We start from the raw sequence: 12,815 nt of genomic DNA on the forward strand, positions 1-12,815 counted from the left end.
GAAGCAGCGCCAGTGACGCAGAGACTGGAACGGAACTCCTCAAAGGTAGAAGTCGGCAGTCCCTTCGTCATCACATCGGCGAACTACTGAGCGGTCGGCACATGGAGAACCCGCATGCGTCCAAGAGCCACCTGCTCGCGCACAAAGTGAATGTCCAGCTCGATGTGTTTAGTCCGGCGATGATGAACGGGGTTGGCGGAGAGGTAAACCGCAGAGACGTTGTCACAGTAGACAACCGTAGCCTGGGAGACATCGTGATGTAGCTCCTGAAGTAACTGTCGAAGCCAGGTGCACTCGGCGACAGCGTTGGCCACAACTCGGTACTCAACCTCCGCGCTAGAGCGCGAAACCGTGGGTTGTCGCTTGGACGACCACGAGACGAGGGAAGGACCGAGGTAGACGCAGTAGCCAGAGGTGGACCGACGAGTATCGGGGCAGCCGGCCCAGTCTGCATCGGAGTAAGCCACCATCTCCAGAGAAGTGGACGCCGTAAGTGTCAACCCGAGGGACATCGTGCCGTGGATGTAGCGAAGGATCCGCTTCACGAGAGTCCAATGAGAGTCACGAGGGGCGTGCATGTGGAGACACACCTGCTGTACAGCATACTGAAGATCCGGTCTGGTGAGAGTCAAGTATTGTAGGGCGCCGACAATAGACCGGTAGAAAGGAGCATCCGACGCAGGCGAACCCTCAAGAGCAGAGACCTTGGCCTTCGTGTCGACAGGAGTAGCAACAGGATGGCAATTGAGCATGCCAGCACGCTCAAGAAGCTCATGTGCATACTTCTGCTGATGAAGAAAGAAACTGTCCGGACGCCGAACGACCTCAATGCCAAGGAAATAATGTAAAGCACCCAGGTCCTTGATAGCAAACTCGTCACGCAGCCGGAGAGTAATCTGCTGAAGAACGGCTGCGGAGGAGGCTGTCAGGATGATGTCGTCGACGTAAAGCAGCAAATATGTAGTCGTGTCACCGTGGCGATATACAAACAGTGAGGCGTCCGAGCGAGTGATGCTGAAGCCCAGTGTCTGAAGAAACCCGACGATCCGCTGGTACCAGGCTCGGGGTGCCTGCTTTAGCCCGTAAAGAGAGCGAGACAGCAGGCACACATGGCCGGGAAGTGAAGCGTCGATGAAGCCAGTGGGTTGCTCACAAAACACCTGCTCCTCAAGATGGCCGTGGAGAAAGGCGTTGGAGACATCCATCTGGTGAACAGGCCAGCCGCGGGAGACGGCGAGCTGGAGGACGGTGCGGATCGTGCCCGGTTTGACAACCGGGGCAAACGTCTCTGTGAAGTCAACTCCAGCACGCTGGCGGAAACCGCGGACCACCCAGCGAGCCTTGTAGCGCTCAAGTGTACTGTCTGAGCGAGTCTTATGGAGAAAGACCCACTTGCCAGTGATGACGTTGGCGCGAGGAGGCTGGGGAACCAGGGTCCAGGTGCGGTTCCGTTGAAGAGTGTCGAACTCTTCCTGCATCGCCGCAAGCCAGAGAGGATCACGGAGGGCGGCGCGAGCGGACGCAGGAATGGGCGACGGCTCCACGGCGGAGGCGGCGAGGACGTACTCATCACGCGAGTACCGGAGACTCGGACAATGAATGCCGGCGCGAGCGCGGGTGACGGGGCCGGACAGAGCCACCGGAGCCACCGACGAGGCGGCCGGCGTCGCGGCCGGCGAGGCGGCGGGCGTCGCGGCCGACGTCACAGCCGGCGATGGAGCCGGCGAGGGGACCGGCGTCGGGGCCGGCGAGGAGGCCGGCGTCGAGGCGGCAGAGGAGGCGGCCGAGCCAGCAGCGCCCGACCCCGCGGCGCCCGAGTCGGGGGCGGCGGGTGAAGGCGGGGCGCCGGCTGCGCCGTCGGAGCCGGCCGAGGAGGCCATGTGGGTGGGCACCGGCAGGAGGGCGCGGGGACGGCCAAAGCCCGGAGGCGGTCCACGAGCCAGACGTGATCGTCCACCTGACGAGGTCGTCAATGGGCCGCCGGTGGCCGGCGGCGACGAGACGACAAGGGGTACCTGCTGCTGAAACGGGAAGACCATCTCATCAAAGTAAACGTGTCGGGAGGTGAAAACACGGTGGGAGACAGGATCGTAGCAGCGGTAGCCCTTAGTGTTAGGTGGGTAGCCGAGAAAGATGCAGGCAACGGAGCGAGGTGCAAGCTTATGAGGCGCAGTGGCGGCGATGCTAGGGTAGCACAGGCAGCCGAAGATGCGAAGCCCTTCATAAGAGGGAGGTGCACCGAAGAGAAGGTGGTGAGGTGTAAAGTTCCCGCGAGTACGGCATGGACGGATGTTGATGAGGAGAGAAGCGGTGGCTAGAGCGTCAGGCCAAAAGCGCGGAGGCACATTGGCATGAAAGAGAAGAGTCCTAACGCAGTCATTAAGAGTGCGAAGGATGCGCTCAGCATGACCGTTCTGCTGTGAGGTATACGGGCAAGTGAGACGAAAAATCGTGCCATGTGTGGTGAGAAGATTACGAACAGCGGTGTTGTCAAACTCCTTCCCGTTGTCTGTCTGCAACGTGAGAATGGGTTGACCAAACTGCGTGAGAACGTAAGAGTAGAAAGCGGCAAGGGTGGATATAACATCCGACTTGCGGCGCAACGGGAAGGTCCACACATAATGCGAAAAATCATCAAGTATGACAAGATAATAAAGAAAGGCCGTATTACTTGCAACAGGAGATGTCCAAACATCACTGTGAATTAATTCAAACGGGTACGATGCAACAAAGGAAGAAGGCCTAAACAGAAGACGAGCATGTTTGCCGAGGCGACATGCATGACACGAGTGATCCTCGTTCTTATTACACGTGAAAGAAAAACTCCGAAGTATGTGGCGAAGGGTGGCAGGATTAGGATGACCCAAGCGAGCGTGCCAGAGATCCACTCCGGTGGCGAGAGCGACAGGGGCGGCGGAAGTGGTGGAGGTGGCGGAGTGAACCGGGTAGAGCTCGTCGGGGCTGTCACATCGGTGGAGCACCATCCGCGTGCGAGCGTCCTTAACAGAAAAACCACATTCGTCAAATTCAACAGTGACCGGATTTTCACGTGTAAGAGAACGAACGGAAACAAGATTTTTAATAAGGTCAGGAGAAACAAGAATATTAGACATGGATATAGGAGTGGAGTTAGATGGAAAATATGTATGTCCAATATGGGTGATGGGAAGAGAAGAACCGTCACCGACGGTAATGCGGTTGGAGGTGTGGGCAGGATGGGCAGTGTGGAGGTTACCGGGATACGCCGCCATATGAGCGGTGGCGCTACTGTCTATGTACCAATTGCCACCGCCGGTGTAGCTGGACAGGGAAGGGGCGGTGTGGAGAGCCGCCAGAAGGGCTGGGTCCCACGGTGCCGGCGGGAGGGGCAGCGCAGCCATCAGGGGCAGCAGCGGCGGCCCACCTGGCGGCGGCTGCTGCCCGTAGGGCACTGCATAGGGCTGCGGCGCGGCGTAGTACGCCTGGTGTGACGGAGGCCGAGTGCCGAGAAGGCCCGGAGTAGGAGCCCGAGGAACCGGCATGGAGTAGGCGTGGACAACGCCGGTCCATGGGTTCTAGCCGGTGTACCACGGAGCCGCCGGCTGAGGGGCCGGTTGTTGCTGGCGAGGTGCTCCTCCCTGAGCACCGCCGCCGCCTCCCTGCTTGCGGCCGCCGCGACGACCCCCCCATTGGCCGCCGGCTGGGGTGGCGGGAAGGGGGCGGCTGGGGCGGGCGGGAAGCCGGGCGGGAAGGCGGGCGCCGCCGGCTGGGGCGGCGTCGGGCGGGGCGGTGGCGGGGCCGAGCCCCCGCGGGTGCCGGCGATAAGGGCGGTGTGGGTCACGCGCGTCCGTGCCACCCGCATCCGGCGCTCCTCTAGCTTGAGGTACGCGACCACTTTGGCGAAGGTGGTGATGCGGAGCATCCCACGTTCATCCCCATGTACACTCTGACTACTCTCCAAGCCCCAAGAGGACATATGACGAGACCTCGAACATACGCCATTGGACACAAGGTGAATTCACTCCTCTTCAAACCGTCACTTTCCACATGTGAGACATGGCTACTACCTCATGCATGGACCTTGCATACACTCAGGTACAACCAGGATGACCATGGAGAATCCAATGATCAAGGCCAAGCATTGAAGAGGAGAAGGAAGAAGAAGAATGGAGCAAGACAGGACCTGCCCGGATCATCTGGACACCCAGCCGGACGATCCGGACCGAGCCCGGACGATCCGGACGACCACCCGGACGATCCGGCTAACGTGCCCGAAGACACCCGAAGCTGCTCGACGAAGCCGGATCATCCGGACGGTCGCCCGGATCATCCGGACCCCCGACACCCGGATCATCCGGGCCACCATCCGGATCATCCGGACCCCGCCTGCGTGCGTGACTTGGGCCGAAGCCCGTGTACCCCTTCGCCCCTCACTTACCCCTTCGTGGCTTAGCACTATAAATAGACCTCCTCCTCCCCATTTTGAGGGTTAGCATTGGATTAGCTCATATTTGTGAGAGAGCCTTTGCTCATCCACTTGGATACTTCTCCTCGGAGTTCAGGACCTCTTCGGAGAAGATCCCCCAAGCGGATTCAAGACCCCCATCGTGGGAAGATCCCCTCGTGGATTCAAGACCTCCGTTAGGAGATGAACTGTCCTTTGTATCCTTACCTTTGTTGATTGTGGATCATATGCATCTCTTTGTGTTCGGTGATCTAGCACTCGTGTGATCTATTCTTTGTCGGTTTCGTGATTCTCTCTCGTCCTCCCCGTGATTTTTCCTTTGTGCTTCCGCGTGTTCTTCGTGTTTCTCCCGTGGGATCCCTCCAAACATGAAAGATCGACCAACTAGGGTTTTGCCCTACATCATATGGTATCATGAGCCACGTTGATCACGTTTTTGGAGCCCCTACCCCTCTTTTTCTAGCTTGATTTTGTTGATTTTGTCCTAAATCCGAAAATCCCCACCAAAAATAGCCCCAAAATTTTTTGTGATTTGTTGGTTTGATAATGTTTTGTTGATTTTGATCCGTGGATTTGCTTGGTTTCAAGTGGATCTAGCATTTCCCCAAGTTTCTCCACCTTCCATCCACGAAATCTCGTCAATTTTGACCCCAAAATCTCCAAATTTCGCCCAAAAATTTCGTCCCCGGGAGGAAATCCCGAGCAGTTTGACCTGCCCGGATCATCCGGACCTTCTCCCGGATCATCCGGACATCCCCCGGATCAGCTGGACGCCCTCCCGGACGTCCGGATAACCCACGCACCCAGAAAACAGAACCGGAGCTGACGAACCCGGTTCATCCGGATGTACACCCGGATTATCCGGACCTCCTCCCGGATGTCCGGTTAACCCTGACACTGCTTCGGCTGAAATCTTGTTTTGGTCGTAACTAATTCATCCGAACTCCAATTTTGACGTTCTTTAGCTCGTTTTGAAGCTATTGACATCCCCCATCCCACAAAAATACCACCAACATCATTTGACTCCATCATATTTTCTGAAATTTGGCAAGTTTGCCTAGGCCATCCACCATATCATCCGCATAGCCACCACCGACTTCCGCAACCTAACCCATTTTGTTCCCCATAGCATTTGAGGTTGTTTGAGCAGTGACTTGAGTCTCCTAAGGTGTTTCAGCTACTTAGGGACGATTACTTCTTCATCAACCACCACCTCCACCACTTCCACATAACCTTCCCACCATACACTTCCGATAACCCAACTTAACCCAATTGTTGTTTGAGCTTGTTTGAGTTGTGGCTTGTATCTCCTAAGGTGTTTCGGCTACTTAGGGACGGCAACTTCAACTCCGACTCGTGTATAGCCCATCATTCCACTTCCGCATTGCCTAGTGCAACACCACCACCGCTTTTCGCTACCACCATTTGACATTTGTCATTTGAGATTTTGAGTTCGCGGTTTTTCCGTTTCCTAAGGTGTTTCGGCTACTTAGGGACGAGTCTCCATCATCTTGGTATCTACACCAAGAACACCGCCACTCATCATCACAAAGGATGGTAACCTCGACGACACCTTTGTATATTCCCTTGCAATTGCATTGTTAACCCCAAGCCCATTTTGCGTTACTTGCCTATCGAGACTAGCCATTTGAGTATTGCCGGCAACGTGACTTGTGCACATTAGTGGTCTACACCATCCATTGCATACATACCATATCATATTGGTATCATATCATCCATTGTGCCTCAAGTTTGTTCCCGCATATACACAATTGCTATCTTTGTTTGTGCATTGTGCAAAAGTGGCCATAGAAAAAAAAAGAGAAAAAGCTTTTAAGCAAAAAGAGAGCAAAGAGCTCGTGAGCAAGTGCCATAGCATCATACCACATTGCATATAAGATTGTCATATCCGATCATCTTGGATCATCTTGAGAGAAACACCGGGAACCATACATACATAGCATACTTGGGATAGAAAGTTTATCCATTTTGCATATTATAGGTTGTGCACAAGTGTCGTATCCGCCTATTGAGCAATCGTGCTAGCGTCTCTCTTGAGTTGTGCAACACGAGCGTTTTCCGTGGATTCCACATTTTGTGCTCATTCCTTGGTTGCACGACCCCATTTATCTATCCGTGTGTGTGTTTCCATGTGCCATTCTTTCCTATTGGTCCATTTGTTTCACTTGCGAATTTGTGAATCTCTTTCAACATTATTGACTCTTGCTAATATTTTGCATTAAATTTTTGTGCCACTATCCTCACCGAGCTCCACTATAAGCTTTACTTGTGTAGGTGTGAGAACCGACAAGGATTGGTACCAATAGTGCTATTTTATTGTCCGCATTTGAGTGAACTTGATTCATTGTCAACATCGGTCAAGGTACATTGGTATAAGTTCTTCTCTTTCTCCCACTCATATTTGCTCGAGTCTTGTGATGGATAGGCAAGGCATTTCCTCTCCGGTCCTCGACAACAACGATGGCGTGAACAATTACATCACCAAAGCGTCTATCTTCGATCTACAACGACAAGTGCAAGGCACACAATCAAGATTGCGAGAGCGCATCGAGAACATCTCCATCGACATTCATCACTCCGAAGCAAGAAGAAGGGACTACTTCGACAAGAAGCTTGCCGCACATAAAGAGGAGCAAGATGCAAGGATGGAGGAGATTAGAGCCTTGATCAAGTCTACTTCCCCTTCGTCATCTTCAAGGCGGCGGCGACCAAGTTGATCATCTTCGGAGCACAAACAAGATGCAAGCGCAAGTCGTCCAAGTCAACATCTACATGGCGACCACCATCACGTTCGTGATCAACATCGTCATGAAGGGCAAGCCACCTCCAAGCATCATGTGCACAACGACGACGAACGCCAAGGAGCTCAAGCACGACAACGACATCATCATCATGAAGATGCTCCACAAGCGCAAATGCACAAGTCCCAACACGCCAAGCCGAAGCTTCATGAGCATAAAAGAAGACCGCGAGATGACCACCACCAAGACGGCGCTATGGCTACATCAACCACTTCGTCATCTTCGCTAAGTGTTCTCAAGGCATCTTCGCCTTTGGACGTACGGCATCTTCGCCTACTTCCCACGAGTACGCCTACAATGACTTCACCAAGTCCAAGGCGACTACCTACGAGCGAGGGTGACACTTCCATCTTTGGAAGCCCCTCAAGGAAGATGGCCGAGCATGGGAAATTCCCTTCGGTCATGGAGACGAGCTACGAGGTGCCACATCATATGGGCCTCCAACACCAAGACGGCGACAAGACGGTCGAGCAAGGGCCATCCCCTTCGACCACGGCGACAATCACGAACCTCTTCAACAACATGAAGATGGCGCCCACTTTGGGCTCATACTCCGAGTCAAGCTACGTGACCGCGCATGGAGATATTTGCACTTACATCTCTCCGACACCCACATATGTTGAGATGCCCCATTTGTCATGTGAGGAGAGCCATCACCCCATGAGAGAGATGAGTGACTCCACCATATGTGACATTGAGAGCATTTCCTATGAGAGGATGAGTGTGACCACCACTAGCCCCACACATGAGAGCATGCAACACATCTTATGTGATGTTGAGAGCCATTTGAGTGACTCCACCTGCCATACGAGTGAGAGCATCCTTGAGGGAGTGAGTGAGCCACAACACTTAGTGAGTGAGGTAGTTGACACGGCATGTGAGGCCACTATGATTTCTAACGACTTAACCTCTACTCCTAGTGTGTTTTCTTCTTTGGTGCTAGGTCTCCTACATGACGACATGCCTATCTTTGACGAGTCCATCCCTCCAATGGGAAAACCGATGGCCATGGTGGACGATGATGCACCCCCACATGGTTCCATAAAGATGAAGATGACAACGAGACGATCTTCAACACCTCACCTACAACACATGAGCGACGCTCCAACGGTAACATAGGTGATGGTGCTTCTCTCGTCCCACTAGTGGACTCTCTTGACATTGATTGCTCCCATGATGTTGACCCACCTATTACCATGCTTCATGCTAGTGCGACTTCCTCATGTCTTGACTTACCTATTTATGATGAATATGATGATGAGCATGTTGAGTTTCCTAGTTGTGATGCTATGCTCCATAGGATATCTTGTGAAAATTCTATTGGTCACTTCATGTTTGACAATCCATTGAACTTGTCATATGCTATGAGTGAGATCTCCCATATTGCTTCATTTCAATCTCAACATAGTAACTATGCATGCCCCATTAAAATCAATGCCATTTGCACTTATGGCATAGATGACGAGATGATGGTCATTGGCTTTTGCTTCTCTTGTGATGATATTGCCATGCTTCCTTTACATGATTTGTGCAATTCATCTACTATGTCATGCCATGATCACATTGTTTCGAATATGCATTGTTTTGGATGTTGTCAATATTCTCCATGTGATGTTTCCATTAATGCTCATGAGGATACACCCATAGTTTCCTCATACATATTAGGAGATTTTGATGCATCTCATACTTTGCATGATTCTCATAATTGTGTGCATCATATGCATTCCATGAATAACAATGCTCTAGATATTGCTCACGATGCATTACATCCTTTGAGTCTCCATTATGCTATACATAATAACAAACCTATCATGATGGATGACATGTTTCTATATCACGCATCTCATTTATTTGAGCATTGGCTATTTTGTGCTAACCGACACATGCACGTGCGCATCATGATGGATGATGTGTACATATACCATGCACACACAATTTTCTCTTTGTCTTTGTTTTGTGTAGGTACTTATGAACACTCGTCAACCTCACAATCCCATGAGTTGACGAAACGAGCTCTTGAGAGCAATGATGACTTGGGATCCCGTGGACTATCCTTACCACCGTTCCCTTCGCGCAAGGACTACGCGCATCTCTTTTACTTGACTCTCACATGGCTATGGGCTATTTACCACTTGTCACCTTATGCCCATACTATTGTGTTCACTTTGCATGTTATGCTTGCTCCTATGCCTTTGCCATGCAATTGTGACCCTTGCTTGCATCTACCCATGATTCACCATTATGCTACTTCTATGTGTATTTGCATGCTTGGTGGAGATCCTTGTTGCTTTTGCCATGTTTATCATGTGCCCCATGCTATTGATGCTTGTTGTGTTGGGAGAGTCATGATGCCCCATTGCTATTTACATATGGTCTCTCGCCAATACATTGATGACATTTTACTCATATCTTGCTTTCATGCTTGTGCTAGGACATGTGAATTATTCATGCCCACTATTCGCATACATTACATGCTTGCCATGATTCCTTCTAGTATATTGCATCTTCGCACTACTAGCTTGCTTGACTTGATTGCTATGATTGTTTGCTATGTTGCATCATCCATGTTCCACTATTACTTGCTTTCTTGGGTTGATGACATAGATGTTGATGCCTCTCACTTGATTTGTCATGATCATTGCCTCTTGTCTCCATTAGTTGCATCTCTCATATCACCTTGTATTGAGTGCCAACTTGCTATGCTTATTGATCTTGGAGACTTGGACACTTTACTTGTGATGCATGTTTGTTTGATTGAGCCTATTGCATTTGGTTGTTCTCGCATCATATGCCTCCATACTATGCAATACTCTCTTGTCATTTCTTATGATGAGCATGATACATACACTTGTTGGGTATCTTACCACACGAATGATCGGTTTTGCCATTTTGCTACCCTCATTTGTTTTTACAAGTGTTTGTCATGTTCTTGCATTTTGAAGGATTTACAAGGCGGGACCACCACGAGACATATTGGTTATGTGAAGGCATACAAGATGTGCGACTCCATCATCCTTGAGAAACTCCTAAAGGTGACCTCCTTCTCTTTGAGCCATCCTCAAATACGCATATTGGATGGGTCACTCTTTCATTGTTGTTTCCTTCTTATTGTCTACATGTTACATCTATTGGATGGAGGAGCAACATTGGAGATTGGCTCTATGGACCTTCACATTGAGGAGCGCTCGCACTTATGGGATGCACCTTCGGCACTCCACTCATGCCTCGACATCGAGCTTGGGTACACTACCACCTTCATATTTGTTGATTGTGCTCATACATGTCAAGCTCGATGGACATATCATACTTACCACAAGTTTGCACCTCATGCATGGATTGACTCACATTATGATTGCCTTGTTGCATCTTGTATTCCCATGTCATCCATGATATATGAGCTTGTTCACTTCCTTAGCAAATTTGTTGTGATCTTCCTTGATGGCATATTCATACATCATGATCATATTGCCCACCATCAATTGCATGATAACATACACATGTTGAGCATCCATTGCCATATTCATGCTATTGATAAACCGTCTCACTATGACATCATTTTGCACCGTGGTTGCATTGATCATATTTACAACACATTTGTGTGCACAATGATTGCATTTCCTCTCATTAATGATTTGCATCTCATTCTAGATCATCTTGATAAGATTCATGCGCTTTGTCACGACCAATCTTGCCGCACGGACTCATTCTTACATGATGGACACTTTGTGCGCGCTAACCATTGTATTTTCGAGTGTTGCTTGTGTTTGCTCTTTTTGCATGTCTATCACTCCGGCGACACCTTGGACTACTTGGATTGCGCCATGTCTTCAACTTCGTCCAACTACAAGTACGTCTACGACAACCGTTTCCATGGTGATGAGGATCACGATCCGAGGTCGGATCTTTCCCAAGGGGGGGATATGATGCGGAGCATCCCACGTTCATCCCCATGTACACTCCGACTACTCTCCAAGCCCCAAGAGGACATATGACTAGACCTCGAACATACGCCATTGGACACAAGGTGAATTCACTCCTCTTCAAACCGTCACTTCCCACATGTGAGACATGGCTACTACCTCATGCATGGACCTTGCATACACTCAGGTACAACCAAGATGACCATGGAGAATCCAAGGATCAAGGCCAAGCATGGAAGAGGAGAAGGAAGAAGAAGAATGGAGCATGACAGGACCTGCCCGGATCATCCGGACACCCAGCCGGACGATCCGGACCGAGCCCGGACGATCCGGACGACCACCCGGACGATCCGGCTAACGTGCCCGAAGACACCCGAAGCTGCTCGACGAAGCCGGATCATCCGGACGGCCGCCCGGATCATCCGGACCCCCGACACCCGGATCATCCGGGCCACCATCCGGATCATCCGGACCCCGCCTGCGTGCGTGACTTGGGCCGAAGCCCGTGTACCCCTTCGCCCCTCACTTACCCCTTCGTGGCTTAGCACTATAAATAGACCTCCTCCTCCCCATTTTGAGGGTTAGCATTGGATTAGCTCATATTTGTGAGAGAGCCTTTGCTCATCCACTTGGATACTTCTCCTTGGAGTTCAGGACCTCTTCGGAGAAGATCCCCCAAGCAGATTCAAGACCCCCATCGTGGGAAGATCCCCTCGTGGATTCAAGACCTCCGTTAGGAGATGAACTGTCCTTTGTATCCTTACCTTTGTTGATTGTGGATCATATGCATCTCTTTGTGTTCGGTGATCTAGCACTCGTGTGATCTATTCTTTGTCGGTTTCGTGATTCTCTCTCGTCCTCCCCGTGATTTCCCCTTTGTGCTTCCGCGTGTTCTTCGTGTTTCTCCCGGATCCCTCCAAACGTGAAAGATCGACCGACTAGGGTTTTGCCCTACATCAGGTGGGCTCCGGGATGAGGGTGAGGTTGGAGGCGGCGTTCCCGAAGTCCTCGTTGAGGCCGCCGGAGAGGGTGCTGATGAGGAGCTCGTCGCCGATCTTTTCCCCCAGATCACGGAGCTCATCGTCGAGCTTCTTGAGGCGCATGCAAAAATCATCGATGGACGAGTCAAGTTGCTGGCACCCGTAAAACTCACCATAGAGGAGGACCTTGCGCTGCAGCCGATTGTCGGTGAAGAGGCCGTTGAGCTTGGTCCAGACCGCATAGGCGTCGTCCTCGTCGTTCACCACGGTGTGGAAGATGTCGCTGGAGATGGTGAGGTAGAACCAGCGAATGATGGTGGCGTCGAGGATCATCCACTCCTCGTCGTTGATCATGAGCGCCGAGTCCACGGTGCCGTCCACGTGGCCGTGTAGGAGGTACTCACGAAACACAAGCGAAAAATACCGCTTCCAAGCGGAGTAGGAGGCGGTGGTGTGATCGAGCTTGACCGGGACGCGCTCATGGATGTTGAGGTCGCGGACGAGGGTGACATTGGGACCGGCGAACGGGTTGGAGACGGTGGAGGAGGAGGAACTCATGGTGGTTCGGCTCGGGTGGTAGGGTGCGGCGCGGGTTAAGGGAGAGAGGGGGTAGGGCGCGGCGCGGGGAGAGAGGGAGGGGCGCGGCATG

The sequence above is a fragment of the Triticum dicoccoides genome, chromosome 5B (genome assembly GCF_002162155.2).
Source record: "Triticum dicoccoides isolate Atlit2015 ecotype Zavitan chromosome 5B, WEW_v2.0, whole genome shotgun sequence".
Taxonomy (NCBI): Eukaryota; Viridiplantae; Streptophyta; class Magnoliopsida; order Poales; family Poaceae; genus Triticum; species Triticum dicoccoides.